This window comes from Balaenoptera musculus, chromosome 6 (genome assembly GCF_009873245.2).
Source record: "Balaenoptera musculus isolate JJ_BM4_2016_0621 chromosome 6, mBalMus1.pri.v3, whole genome shotgun sequence".
Classification (NCBI taxonomy): Eukaryota; Metazoa; Chordata; class Mammalia; order Artiodactyla; family Balaenopteridae; genus Balaenoptera; species Balaenoptera musculus.
This window is the reverse complement of record NC_045790.1, coordinates 78,632,176-78,646,618: the sequence shown is the minus strand read 5'-3', so window position 1 is coordinate 78,646,618 and position 14,443 is coordinate 78,632,176. Positions and strand designations below refer to the sequence as shown.

Sequence of the window (14,443 nt, the reverse complement as noted above, 5' to 3'; positions counted from 1 at the left end):
TATTACATTTCATATGGTCTAAAAAGGAAGAAAACTGTAAAGATGAATTCTTGAATTTGTTACGGAGAAAAAATTAGATGCCACTTGGCGTTTGACTTTTCACTTATCACAATGAACCTTTGCCATGGCTTACCTTTTCTAATTTGAGGAAATTGTATTGGGATGATTTATATGGCCGCTATAAATATGGGTAGAAACTAATGGTGAGATCGTTGGGATAAGCCAGAGGGTTGAGAAGCAGTAGAATGTCAGTGGTGCATGGACCCTCTGAATTAATAATTAATACATTTTGATTGAAAACCACTGGGTTACAAAATCTTATAATAAAGTGAAGACCATTTACTTACCTGTCATGAATCATTTATTGTTTGAATATTTACAATATTCAAACAATATTGATCTCTTTTACACATTCAAAAATATTTTTGAAATACCTGCTTTGTGTGTGTACTGGGCTAGTGCTTGCAATATATCCATTAATAAAACACAGAGCCCTACCCTTATGGAGCTTGTGCTCCAGTGGGGGAGACATAACACACAACAAACTTAAATAAACTAAGTAGAATGATAGAAAGTGATAAATGTTATGAAAACAAAAAGAGGGCTGGATAACGGGTGTTACGGTGAGGCAGGGGCTGCAGGTAGTGTGGTCAGGGTAGCCACACCAGAAGGTGATATGTGAGTCAGGACTTGAAGGAGGTGCCAGTATGTTCCTTATGACTTTGGGAAGTCATTTAGACGCTCAGACCCTTGGTTTACTTAAGCGAATATTTGATTCATGGCTTCCACGTGATGCCCCCTTGGATCCTGAGCAGTTCCCCACCGAACGCAATTACTTAACACCTTAATGGCTGGGGTGTCCAGTTTTAGGGAAGGCCTTTCATTTCCTTCTCCCCTTAGTTTTTTTTTTTTTAATGGAGAAGTATCTTTATTTATTTATTTTTGGCTGTGTTGGGTCTTCGTTTCTGTGCGAGGGCTTTCTCTAGTTGCGGCAAGCGGGGGGCCACTCTTCATCGCGGTGCGCGGGCCTCTCGCTATCGTGGCCTCTCTTGTTGCGGAGCACAGGCTCCAGACGCGTAGGCTCAGTAGTTGTGGCTCACGGGCCTAGTTGCTCCGCGGCCTGTGGGATCTTCCCAGACCAGGGCTCGAACCCGTGTCCCCTGCATTAGCAGGCAGATTCTCAACCACTGCGCCACCAGGGAAGCCCTCCCCTTCGCTTTTACTTCACTCTGGTACGTTCATTTGGAGGAAAATGGTCTGAAGAGAAAGGACGTCGAATACAGTTTCCTTGTTCCTGCGGCTCATTTCTTGATGCTGTATCAGGTGTGGCACTGAAGTGGATGAGCACCTGGAGGTCTTTAGGCACCGCAAAGGGTCATTCCCCGCGTCTCAGTCAGGGCTGCTGTCTCTCTTGTTCGGGATCCAGAGCAAGGGTTGTCTGCTTGTCCTCCCGTCTCATCCCGCCTGCTGAAGGGGGATGTGCCCTTGCTGATCCCTTCATTTTACAGATAGGGAAGGTGAGGCAGAAACAGGAAGAGACTCGCCTGACTTCACGCAGCCAGTGAGCGGCCACGTGGTGGGATTGGTGGGGTCTCAAGCTTAACCCTGCCTCTCACCGCTTCCGCTGCGCTCGCCAGCTCCCCCGTGAGTGTCGGGGCTGTGTGACAGCGTGCTGTGCTGATTTGGGGGCATTAATCCTAAGTCTGTTACTTTGAGTGATCGCTCAGTGACTCCTCACAAGAAAAATGTTGACCTTTAGGGCCCTTGTATTTTGCTTTTGTTATAAACCAGAGAGCAGTGAGTGTGGAACTTTCAGACTCCATTTTTGTCCTGTTGTAGCTGAGGGAATTCTTGTGTGTTTTATACCTGGGGTAATGAAGTTGATTTGTAATCACCACTGTTTGGAGTGAAAGTTGTGGAAAATTATGTGGGCACCACAGCCGAGTAGAGTTTTGTGGTCACACCTCTTGAGTTTTATTGGTTTGTATAGTGGCAAGGGTGATGGAATCAGTTTGGACCACCCTGGCCCTGGTCCTTACAAGGTCTTATTTAACCTCTCTGAATTTCAGTTTTCTCACCTGGCAATGGGAGAAAATTTGGCTCCTTTTAGAGATAGTTTGAGGTTTGAAGATATTGTGTATACATCACGCGGCACATAAGGGGCATTTGGAAATGGTAGCTGTTGTCGACATCATCCTCATAACTTGTCCAGTGTGTGACGTGTGCACAGTTTTTTTCTTTTCTTCATGGTAGGCTGCAGCCCATGAGAGCATTCCTATTGTGTTGGTAGGAAACAAGGCTGATCTTCATGATGCTGCTGAAGCAGAGGGACAAAAACATGTCTCAGGGTACCTTGGAGAAAAACTGGCCATGGTAAGAGTGGGAGTGGGTCCAAGCAGGAAGCTGTCTTCCACTTTTGTCAACCTTAGCTGAAGAGGTTGTTTGACGGACCTCCACTCAGTTTGATGGGTCTTCTGTCCTTATACAGGCAGAACTCCCAGTGCCCCCCTACGCCTGTCTGCCCCACAACTGTTAGTAATTGCACCAAGAATTAAATCCCTTAGAGAGGTAAAACCATCACGTGATCATTTTCCCCCACTGAGTGTCAGTGACAAAGAGGAGGCAAAATTATCTTGTCTTCCTCCTCACTCTTCCCCAGTTCCTGGAACCCTTCTCTAGTCCTGGAATTTGGGTAAAGGGAAAAGAATGGGTGTCCTATTTTGAAAACATGGGCTTGGTTCCAGAGGGTCCCTGTGCCAAGGGGCAGCAGGTGGTGCTGTGTGTCACCTGGGTGAAGGGGTGAAGGGAATTGGAAGATTTGTTCTTTTCTCTAAGGTTTGTATTCAGTTGGAATAGTGTAAAATTATTTTTGGTTATGCATTTGTATAGTGGTTGGACCCTGTTTCTGTCCAGATTGTTATTGTGGGTAATGTTTATTCTCTCGTTATTATCATTGTATCAGAAGGCTGCATGGCCCTCTTATGACTTGTCTTACCCAAACAAGGAACCAGATGCTCCTTGGGTCAAATAAGAGGTTCTTACCGTAACAGTCTGACCTGATGTTGCTATCATTGCTGTCTGTTCTCAGCACCATGAAAGGACTGCTCTGTAGCATACACATGTTAACTTTAAAAAGAAGTTTCAAGCTCACTATTTTTAAAAAATATTATTTATTTATTTATTTGGCTGCATCAGGTCTTCGTCGTGGCACACGGGATCTTTAGTTGCGGCATGCAGGATCTTTTAGTTGTGGCATGCGGGGTCTTTAGTTGCGGCTTGCAAGCTCTTAGTTGTGGCATGTGGGATCTAGTTCCCTGACCAGGGATCGAAACTGGACCCCCTGCATTGGGAGCTCGGAGTCTTAGCCACTGGACCACCAGGGAAGTCCCAACCTCACTATTTTAAGTTGGAATTATTACTTGTTTTAAATTTTAGAACTTTGAACCAAATATGGTAAACATCAAAACTAGGCAATGAAATACAGAAGAGATTGATTCAACACATATTTAATTGTATCCACCATGTGAAAAGCACTTCATTGTGAGCTGAGCAAAGGGTAGAGAACAAAGCAGACTGTCCTTGCCCTCACGTAGTTTACTGTCTGGGGCAGATAGATATTGAACTCATGTAATCCACGTGTCCCTCTAGAGATTTCAGAATTCCTGGCTGCAGGCCAGTTTTATTCCCTCTCCACGATTTCTCAGATTTCCCAAGGTTTGCTTCCTTATTATGCATCTCTTGACCTCCACCCTCCTGCATCCTCAAAGGCAGTCTCTGTTTCACCCCATAACCTGGCTGTGCCGGGTAGCAGCACTAGCCATTTCTACTAGAAATACATTCATGTTTGTTTTTTCTTTTAAGCTTTTCTGTGGATTTGGGGGCTCATGGGTAAAGGTTTCACGGTAATCTTTGCCCGTTGTTCGGTTCTTCCCTTTCTCTCTGCTCCGGAACACCCATCACATCCTGCCCGTATCCCACACAGGACTGTGTCGCCCACACCCAGCCCCACAACACACACAGTTCTCCTTTCCTAAGGGAAATTGTCTCCACCTTGTTAGACAAAGACACACAAAAATAACTTGGTCAATTACAGCTGTGGCAAGTGCTATACTGGGAAAATACATATGTCAAGAGGTTTTATAATAGGAAAACCTAATATCGACTTTTCAGAGTTAGAAAACACTTAAATTCAAGGGAGGATTACCTAGAAATCTAGAAGGGAGGTAAAAGTCAGCCTGGTGAAGGGGGTTAGTGGGGTAGGGGATGACTTAGTAGTGGGAACAGTTGGTGCACAGGTCCTGAGGTGGGAGGGAATTTGCAGCATTGGGGAAATAGAGGGACGGCCAGGGTAACTTGAGCGTCGTGAGTGAGGGAGAGTGGCGACAGGTAAACCTGGGAGGTTGGCTGGGGCCACATACAAGTTAAGCCTTGTTGGCCAGGTAAGCATTTCAGTATTACTTGAGAGGGACGGGGGAAGCATTAAAGGGTTTGAAGAAGGAGAGTGGTATGATCGATGATTGTATGCGTAACCACTGGGGGGGGGGTTGAAAAATAGAGGACTAGAAAATGTCCATTGGTTTTAGTGACAAAGAGGCTGTTGAATCTTGATAGGAAAAGATGTTAGGGGGAATGTGTGTTAGCTTCTGGCCAAAAGGAGACATACTTTATTTATTTATTTATTTATTTATTATACAGCAGGTTCTTATTAGTTATCCATTTTATACATATTAGCGTATATATGTCAACCCCAACCTCCCAATTCATCACATACTTTAGATGGACATTTAATTCCTGAGTGGTTACCTTAAGCTATCATTTTTCTCTCTCTCAAATTATTTGATAGAGAACACTTGGTAGCACGTGTGACTCTTGGAAATAAGAACCTTAAAACATGAAATTTTGTATTACGGGATTTTTTTTTTTTTTGGATGCAAAATAAAAATCCTCTGACTAGGAGTTGTTCCTGGAATAACTAGGCTCAAACCTGTTTTTTTTAAAGTATTGAAACTTTGAATTCAATTTCTTAGCTATTAGTTTTAGCATACTCAAAAGGGGAGTATTTTTATTTTATTTATTGGTTTTAAAAGCTAACATTCCAGGAAACCTAATTAAAGCCTTCATTTAATGGTGTATTTATATTTTTTACAGACCTATGGGGCATTATTTTGTAAAACAAACGCCAAAGATGGTTCGAATATAGTGGAAGCTGCTTTCCATCTCTCCCGGTAAAGTTTTGCCTTACATTTAGAAAGCTGGATGCAGGATTGAATTTTCACTTAGCTGTTGTGTGTGCCAGATTTGTTGACCATAACATGAATCTACATTGGAAAACACTGTCTTGTCTTTCAGTAGTGGTTGAAGAAACAAACATGGTTTTTATAAAAACTGGTAATGCTGCTTGTTCACTGTGAACTTTAGCAGAATACCTTTACTGCCAAACAAAGGAGGTGCATCCGAGGTGTCGTTGACATTTCTGCAAGATGTCACCACAAAGCTAATAGTTGATGTGTATGAATCACTTCCAGGAGCCAGATTTTAAACACAGGAGACTATTATGAATATAGCTGTCTATTATGACATTTTCCAAGGTAAAGGGAAAAAAAAACTCAACAAAGCAAATTGTATATCATGCCCGTTGGAAGCACTTTGTTTAAATTATTACCCAGGTAATTATTAAGCTAAGTCAATGGTGTTAGCAATAAATAATATTTGGGGATGTGGATTAGAATGAAAATTGCATCATTGAAGAACTTGGATTTAACTGTACTTTAATCCTTGCAGCATTCTTAGGAAATAAGAATGTTTTCTGTTAGATTTATTTTTTCTGCCTAGTTTTCTGCCACAAATGAAGAGATGATTCTTTGCTGGTCTAAAGGGATTAAGTATCCAAAAAAAAAAAAAAAGAAAAAAAAAACGTGCATTAACAAAATCCAGGCCAATGATACTTTAATTGCTGACAAAGCAAAAACATAACTTAAGGCGTGTAGTTCTTTTCGTGATCATTTGTGAGATTCTGGTTTCATAAGAATCTTAACTTTAGTACAATAAGGGGCTCGGTGCTACCTTAGCTTCAGGCAGGGGGTGCTGCACTGCTGTCCTGGATGAGCAGGAAAGGATGCTGCAGGTCAGGCCCTCCGCGTGGCTGCTGGCTTCTGCCCAGCACGTTGGAGGACTGTAGTGTCAGGAGGCTCAAAGTCTGATCTTAAATCTACCCCGAACAGCTGAAGAGTCTTGACTAAGTCCCTGTCTTCCTTTAGGCATCTCTAATCTGTACAGCGAGGGAGGGGGCTGAAGAAAATGATCCCTGAGGCCCTTTCTAGTCCTGACAGTCTGTGATTCTATGTATAACAGCCTGGACTCCACGGAATAACATAATCACTGTTTAACACTGGATTGTCTTGTGGGGTCATATTACAGTTAAATGACTCCAAAGTGCCCCCGTCGCACCCAGATTGCAGAATTGATTCTCTTTTTATAATCGATTCTCTATGTTGCAAAGACAGGCGAGCTGGAGGCTGCTTGTGCCCTTCCCCCGTGTGCTCCTGCCCGTGAGTCGGGTCAGCCCGGCAGCCACCTTGTTTACAGTGTAGCTTCCACTCAGGTTTGTGTTTCTTTGGGAACACAAAACACCTGCGTGCAGAAGCGTTTGATAACAAGGTCACTTCTTGTGAACCACTTATCAAGGAGTTTTTTAAATGGTTGTTATTGCATTGTGGCCTGGCTTGAGTCCTCTGAGTTATGTTAACAATGTGTTAAATATGAAAATTAGAAATAAACAAACATGTAAAGACTTTAATTTGCTTTATACTGTGCCATCAGATTTGCTTGTCAAAGTACCCAAGTCTTAAGTGAAAGCGGCGTAGTTTCCACAGGTAAAAACTACCATTTAAAAAAGTGTTACACACCATACACAAAAATAAACTCAAAATGGATTAAAGACCTAAATGTAAGGCCAGACACTATCAAACTCTTAGAGGAAAACATAGGCAGAATACTCTATAACATAAATCACAGCAAGATCCTTCTTGACCCCCCTCCTAGAGAAATGGAAATAAAAACAAAAATAAACAAATGGGACCTAATGAAACTTAAAAACTTTTGCACAGCAAAGGAAACCATAAACAACACGAAAAGACAACCCTCAGAATGGGAGAAAGTATTTGCAAACGAAGCAACTGACAAAGGATTAATCTCAAAAATATACAAGCAGCTCATGCAGCTCAATATCAAAAAAACAAATAACCCAATCCAAAAATGGGCAGAAGACCTAAATAGACATTTCTCCAAAGAAGGCATACAGATTGCCAACAAACACATGAAGAGATGCTCAACATCACTAATCATTAGAGAAATGCAAATCAAAACCACAATGAAGTATCAACCTCACACCAGTCTGGCCATCATCAAAAAATCTAGAAACAATAAATGCTGGAGAGGGTGTGGAGAAAAGGGAACCCTCTTGCGCTGTTGGTGGGAATGTAAATTGATACAGCCACTATGGAGAACTGTATGGAGGTTCCTTAAAAAACTAAAAATAGAACTACCATACAACCCAGCAATCCCACTACTGGGCATATACCCTGAGAAAACCATAATTCAAAAAGAGACATGCACCACAATGTCCACTGCAGCAGTATTTACAATAGCCAGGACATGGAAGCAACCTAAGTGTCCAGCGACAGACGAATGGATAAAGAAGATGTGGCACATATATACGATGGAATATTATTCAGCCATTAAAAAAGAAATTGAGTTATTTGTAGTGAGCTGGATGGACCTAGAGTCTGTCATACAGAGTGAAGTCAGAAAGAGAAAAACAAATACCGTATGCTAACACGTATATATGGAATCTAAAAAAATGGTACTGCTGAACCTAGTGGCAGGGCAGGAATAAAGTTGCAGATGTAGAGAATGGACTTGAGGACATGGGGAGAGGGAAGGGTAAGCTGGGACGAAGTGAGAGAGTGGCATGGACATATATACACTACCAAATGTAAAATAGATAGCTAGTGGGAAGCAGCCACATAGCACAGGGAGATCAGCTCGGTGCTTTGTGACCACCTAGAGGGGTGGGATGGGGAGGGTGGGAGGGAGGCTCAAGAGGGAGGGGATATGGGAATATATGTATACATACAGCTGATTCACTTTGTTGTACAGCAGAAACTAACACAACATTGTAAAGCAATTATACTCCAATAAAGATGTGAAAAAAAAATAAAGTGTTACAGCCTTTAGAATGTTATATATAATGCAAAACATGTAAGTTCTTTTTTTTTTATATACACACACTGTATTTTATTTTTACAAGAGATAAATAGACTGACACCAAGCATTGTACATGGATGACCACAACAAAAGCAACAATGATTGCAATTACCAAACATGAAACGCACTCATACTATGTCATAATATTGACATTCAGTCCGGTAATCCTCCACTGTAACAGCTCCTTTACTTTGCAGTGAAAATTGATTTGTATATTCTTTGCCTCTGAGTCCTTGTGGGATTTTTTTTTTTAAATTCAGACAGAAAGTCACAAAAATTATACTCATCCTCATCAGTTCACTCAGTCCCATGTAATTAATTTTTTTTTTCATCTTGATCTTTTGTTAGCACTTTTATGAGTTCATCAGTTTTTCATTAGAGTTCTGAAAATGCTTATTCATTCAGTTCAGCAGTACAGTCAGTTAGCAGAAACCTGTACTTGTCAGAGTCTTTTCCATGCATTTCTTGAAGATGAAACCCTTTTATAGGAACATATTTGCAAAAGCATCAGAGTACACCCAGAACTGTCTGTAAATGATTAGATTGATTTAGATTTCATAAGATATTTCCCGGCGTGGTCCCTTTCATTCCATGTCACGTCATAAAACTTGAACTAGAAGAGTTTATGGATTTGCACTGTCTGAAACAAAATTTGTTTTCGGAAGGAGGCCATAAATGTTTGGTTAACAACCTGAACTCCTCTGCTTTTTCTTGGAAAACCTCTCAACCCCAGGAAAAGTTTCTCCTAGAAATGCGCTTTCCCTGTAGGGCTGATAGGACATTCATCCCAACCATTGTCCATTGGTAAATACATTTGCCGTCACTAGAACCACAGGCTTTAAACATTCAAGTTCAACAGGCATTAAATCGATCAACGGCCTGAAATTTGAGAAAAACACAAAAGTTCAGGCTGATGTATCAGCGCCACTGCTGAGCCCACTGGGTGTAAACCTGTCCATAAGATTGAGTCATTCAAAATGCAGTTGTGAAGCACATGGTAGTTTTTGGTGAGGTAATTTAATTTTCCCAGCCTTAAACCTGTTTGAGTTGTATGAAATTGTATCTTCCTGATTTCCTTAAAGTAGGATGTGCCTGCATTTTTGGTAGATTAAAGAAACTGAAGGCCAGGTGAACAATATGGGTACCTATTTTTTTTTCCCTTAATATTTGCTTTCAGGTTCAATAATATCTGTATAATTATGAGTGCTCAGCATCAAAGCCGTGTAGGGATATCAGGGTATGTAAGATAGGCCATACAATTTAATATTAGAGAAAAAAAAGAAAACAAAATATATGACCAGGCAGCCATATGATATGTAGCTAATAGAGGCTGTTGGACCTCCCAGAAGGGAGCGATGTGAGTTGTCTTGTGAGGATGCCGTGAGTACTATACCCATTGTACAGATAAGAAAATTGGGAATTAGAATGCTTAATCAGCTTGCTCCAAGTGACACAGCTACTAAGAGCAAAATTGGGACTTTTCACTACGCTGAATCTCTGGCTTGCCTTTTGAATGTTGGAAATCTCAGGATTCTATTCTGCACTCTCTTCCTCTTTCCTTTCTCTCTCTGCCTAATGTCTTCCACCCCCATGGTTTCTAGAACTATGTCTAGCTGATGACTTCCAATTTCTGTATTTTTAATTTCCATCTTTTAAAAAAATTCCATGACCATATTCCCATCCACTAACAAATGGGAATTCCATAGGCATGACCGCCCCAACATGTCCAAATTCTAATGTGTTAATTTTTCTTTAAAATTGTTCCTCATTCTACATGTCCTATCTCAGGAAGCTACCGACCAGAATCAGTCTTGACTCCTTCTTCTCTTTCTCCATCACCTACCTCTAGTGGGTTCAGGGGCCCTATTGATTAGGTGACCTCTCTGTAATCTTTCTTGAATCTGTCCATTCTCTCTCTCTCTCTTTTGCTTCAGGCCTCAGAATTTCCTACTCCAGGTAGTGCAGGAGGCACCTCAGTTTCTGCCTCAGAGTTTCTCCAGCATCAGTTCATCCCCAACCCTGTAAACAGGGTGATCTTTATAAATAAAAATCCAATTAAGACTTTCTGTCTTGCACTTTCTTTCTTGCTGTAGGTAGGTGTCCTACCTACAGCACAGAGTCCAAGCTCCTTAACAAGTGGATAATAGTCCCTCAGAGCCCAACCTCACCTACCTTTGTTTGCGTCTCTTATCTTGCTTCCCAAACGAAAGATAATCTATCCACACAGCAAACTTTGCTTCCAGTTGTGGCCAAGTTCTTTTATGCCTCTTCGCCTCATGCATGCTGTTTCCTGCACCTGGGATCTCCCTTCCTCGTTACATGAAGGTGAATTCCTATCCCATCAAGAGGTCGCTCCACTGTCAGTCTCCCTGAAGCTCAGTCTCCACAAAGCCTGCCTTCCCCTCGCCCCAGCACAACTGTGGTGCACCTTTTGTGTTCCTGCAAACGCTGTGCTTGTGTGTTAGCAGTTCTCTCGGGACCTGGTAACAATTTATTTAGAAGACATCTGTCTCTCTCTCAAAGCTCACTAGTTGAGGATCCCAGAGCTTGGCATAAATCAGACATTTATTGAATGACCAAATGGTCGAGGTTTTGCATTTGGAAGTTGTACTAGTTTTCTGTCATCACCGTAACAAATTCCCACTAGCCTAGTGGTTTAAACAATAAAAATGTATTATCTTACAGTTCTGGAGGTTAGAAGTCTGAACTGAGTCTTATCAGGTTTATGGGTTGAACTGTGTATCTTGCTTCTTTTCCTGAGTCCTGGATTCCTTATCTGTGAGGTGAGGACAGTGATACTCACCTGTCACCTGTCGGGATTTTGTGCGAGCGGGTGTGAGTGTTATTTGTATTAAATAAGGAATATGTGAAGACATGTAACATAGCATTTATTAACTGGCCTTCAGCAAGAACTAGTTTCCCTTTTGTTTCCTACTCACAGTGCAGTGGTTTTCAAAGGTTAGCAGGTATCAGCTCCTTCTGGGGCTGTGCTGACCGGTTTGGTGGCCACTAGCTGCCTGAAGTATGGTTGATCCAAGCTGAGATGTGCCGGATATATTAAATAAACACTGGGTTTGAAGATAGTATAAACATTGTAAAATACCTTATTAATATTTTTATTGGTTACATGCTGAAATGATAGTATTTTTGCAATACTGAGTTAAATAAAATATATTAATACAATTAATTTCACTTGTCTCTCTCTTTACATTTTTTTTAATGTGGCTGCTAAAAATTTTAAATGACATATGTGGATTCCATTCCATTCCATTCCTATTGAACAGCATCTCTGTGCTGGGAATATGCCAGTTCCCAGGATCTACCGCTCTGTAACAAACCACCCAAAATGTAATTGCCTAGAACAGCACCACTTTTTATTTTCTGAAATTACCAGAATTGACTGGATCTCACTTGGAGGGTCCTCAGCTCCTCTCCCTTGGGTGTCTCATGTGTTCGCAGTCAGATGGACACGGGCTGTGGTGCGTCTGCACGTCTGCGGCCAGGATGCTCTGTGGATCTCAGCCCCCGGGACCTCTCTGACCTCACTCCAGCGAAGAACCCTGGGCTGCTTAAATTACAGCTCAGAGCGGCCAGGCCTGATTAATGTCTGGCTTGGAAATCTCAGCACACCATTTCCTCGCCATTCTACTGGTCTGAGCAGTCACAGAGCCGGTGCTGACCACGGGGGAGCCGCACAAGCTTCACCACTTGATGGGGGAGCGCCAGACACTGACAGGGAGGCAGAATTCTTTGGGACCATCTTGGGGACGAGCTGTCACACTCTCCTCACCCACAGAGACTGCCATTCAGCTTGCCTAAGGGTGTATTTCCCAAGCATCCCCAGGGATAGGAGACTTCCTACGGGGCTTTCATAAGATCATGGAGATCTTTGGTCCAGTGCTGCCTCCAGAAGTTAATTCTAAAAGAAATTTAGGAAGAGGCAAAAGGAAGACTTTTTTTTCCTGGATTTTAACCATCTGTTGTTATCTCCATGATCGTGTATAATTACAGAATGGTTGTAAAGTCATCATTGCTTTTGTACATTAGCTGGGGACGGGAGCCAGGTTCCAGAGTCCTAAGGAGTGAGCCGTGCGTGTGGCAGACTGTAAGCCATGTGAAACCACAGGAGAGAGCAAGAGTAGTCTGTGTGTGCATGTGAGTGTGTGCACACGTGTGTATGCACCTGGGCATGTGTGTCTGTGCACATGTGTGTATGCTCCTGGGCATGTGTGTGTGTTCATGCAGGAGTGTGTGGCCTGGTGCTTAGAACGCAGGCGCTGGAGCCCAACTGCTGTGCCACTTCTCCAGCTGTGTGAGCGAAGGGAAATTTCTTAACTTTTTTTTTTGCCTTCGTTTCCTCACATATAAAATGGGGCACAGGGCATCCCTGGTGGTGCAGTGGTTAAGAATCCGCCTGCCTATGCAGGGGACATGGGTTCGAGCCCTGGTCCGGGAAGATCCCACATGCCGCGGAGCAACCAAGCCCATGCTCCGCAACAAGAGAAGCCACGGCAATGAGAAGCCTGCGCACCGCAAACGAAGAGTAGCCCCCACTTGCTGCAATGAAGACCCAGCACAGCCAAAAATCATTAAAAAAAATAAAATGGGGCACAATAAAATCACATAGTTGTTGTGAGAATTAAATAAGTCAACAGCTACAAAGCATTTAGAACACTGTCTGGATGGTGCATAGCAAGTGCTCAGTAGTGCTGTTTTATTTCTATAGAGCTGTTTACGGTTCAGTTTTATACCTCAGTTATCTCCTTTCTCTCTCTGTCTATATGTCTCTCTCTCTTTCTCTCTCCAGGGAAGTGAAGAAAAGAACTGGTGAGGATGACAGCAAATCCATTACCAGTCTGAGTGGGACCAGATCCAAAAAGTCAGCCCAGATGAATTGTTGCAATGGTTAAATCCCAAACATTCTTGGCCCATGAGGCCTTCATTTCCAGAGTACTGAATGTATGTGACTTGTTTGCTTCTTACATAGCATAGTGGTGCATCCTACGGACACTGTCGTGTGGAGAGTTACAGTGTGTGGAATCTGAGAGGTGCTCTGGGGTCCCTCCAGAATCTCTGCTCTTTTTTGCTATGTTTCAACGAATGATTTGGGCCCCCTGGTTAAATGTACCTGTCTTGTCCTCACAAAGTCTTACCAGATAACATATAGATGTTTTTAAAGTGGTAAAAAAAAATCACATGCTCAGATCAAAGCTATAGAAGAAATACACTGACATAATTAGATTCATATGGTAGCTGACTTTGTAGATAACCTATAACATTTACTTCCAATATTCAATACTAGAAAACTAGGAAAAGGGGGTTACCGTCCTAGCTGTGCTGTAAACTAGCCTTGTGGTCTCGGACGTGTCACCCGCCCACATTAGATCCGTTTCCTTGTCTGTAAACAAGCAGCTTTGCCTTTCAGGCCTGGGCCCTCTCAGCTCTGTAGCCCTTTAAGCAGTGGGAAGGAGAGCGTGATGGCCCACAGTTAATAAGGACTCGGGTCATTCATGCTTTTTAAATATTGGAGTATTGATTCTTCTCACTTCATCTACAAGAACAGAATTTAATTGAGGAAAAAAATGGTAATGTTTTAAGCTCCAGTGGAGACAGAAAAATCTATTTTTTTATGTATAAAAAAAGAAAACATTTTTGCAACAGAAATAGTTTGTATATAGAAGAGGGTATTTTATAACCTCAGAATACTTATGAAGTCCATTGTTTGAATTAAGTGTTAAAAGTTCTAATGAAGGGCTTCCCTGGTGGCGTAGTGGTTAAGAATCTGCCTGCCAATGCAGGGGACACGGGTTTGAGCCCTGGTCCGGGAAGATCCCACATGCCGCGGAGCAGCTAAGCCCTTGCGCCACGACTACTGAGCCTGTGCTCTAGAGCCTGCGAGCCACAACTACTAAAGCCCATGCGCCTAGAGCCCATGCTCCGCAACAAGAGAAGCTACCGCAATGAGAAGCCCGCGCACTGCAACGAAGAGTAGCCCCTGCTCGCCGCAATTAGAGAAAGCCCGCGTGCAGCAATGAAGACCCAACACAGCCAAAAATAAATAAATTAAAAAATAATTCTAATGAAAACGTATAAAGCCACACGCTACTGAAAATACAAAGTACAGGAAAGTTGTCATGTTTCACTTAAAAAAAACAACAACAACAGCAAGTGACTGCCA

General features: G+C 42.4%; 1 pseudogene; it reads left to right on the top strand.

Annotated features, from left to right (window-relative positions):
- LOC118896384 overlaps positions 1-13,175 on the top strand; it is an 85,811-nt pseudogene extending 72,636 nt beyond the window's left edge.
- Positions 13,176-14,443: the final 1,268 nt, after the last annotated feature.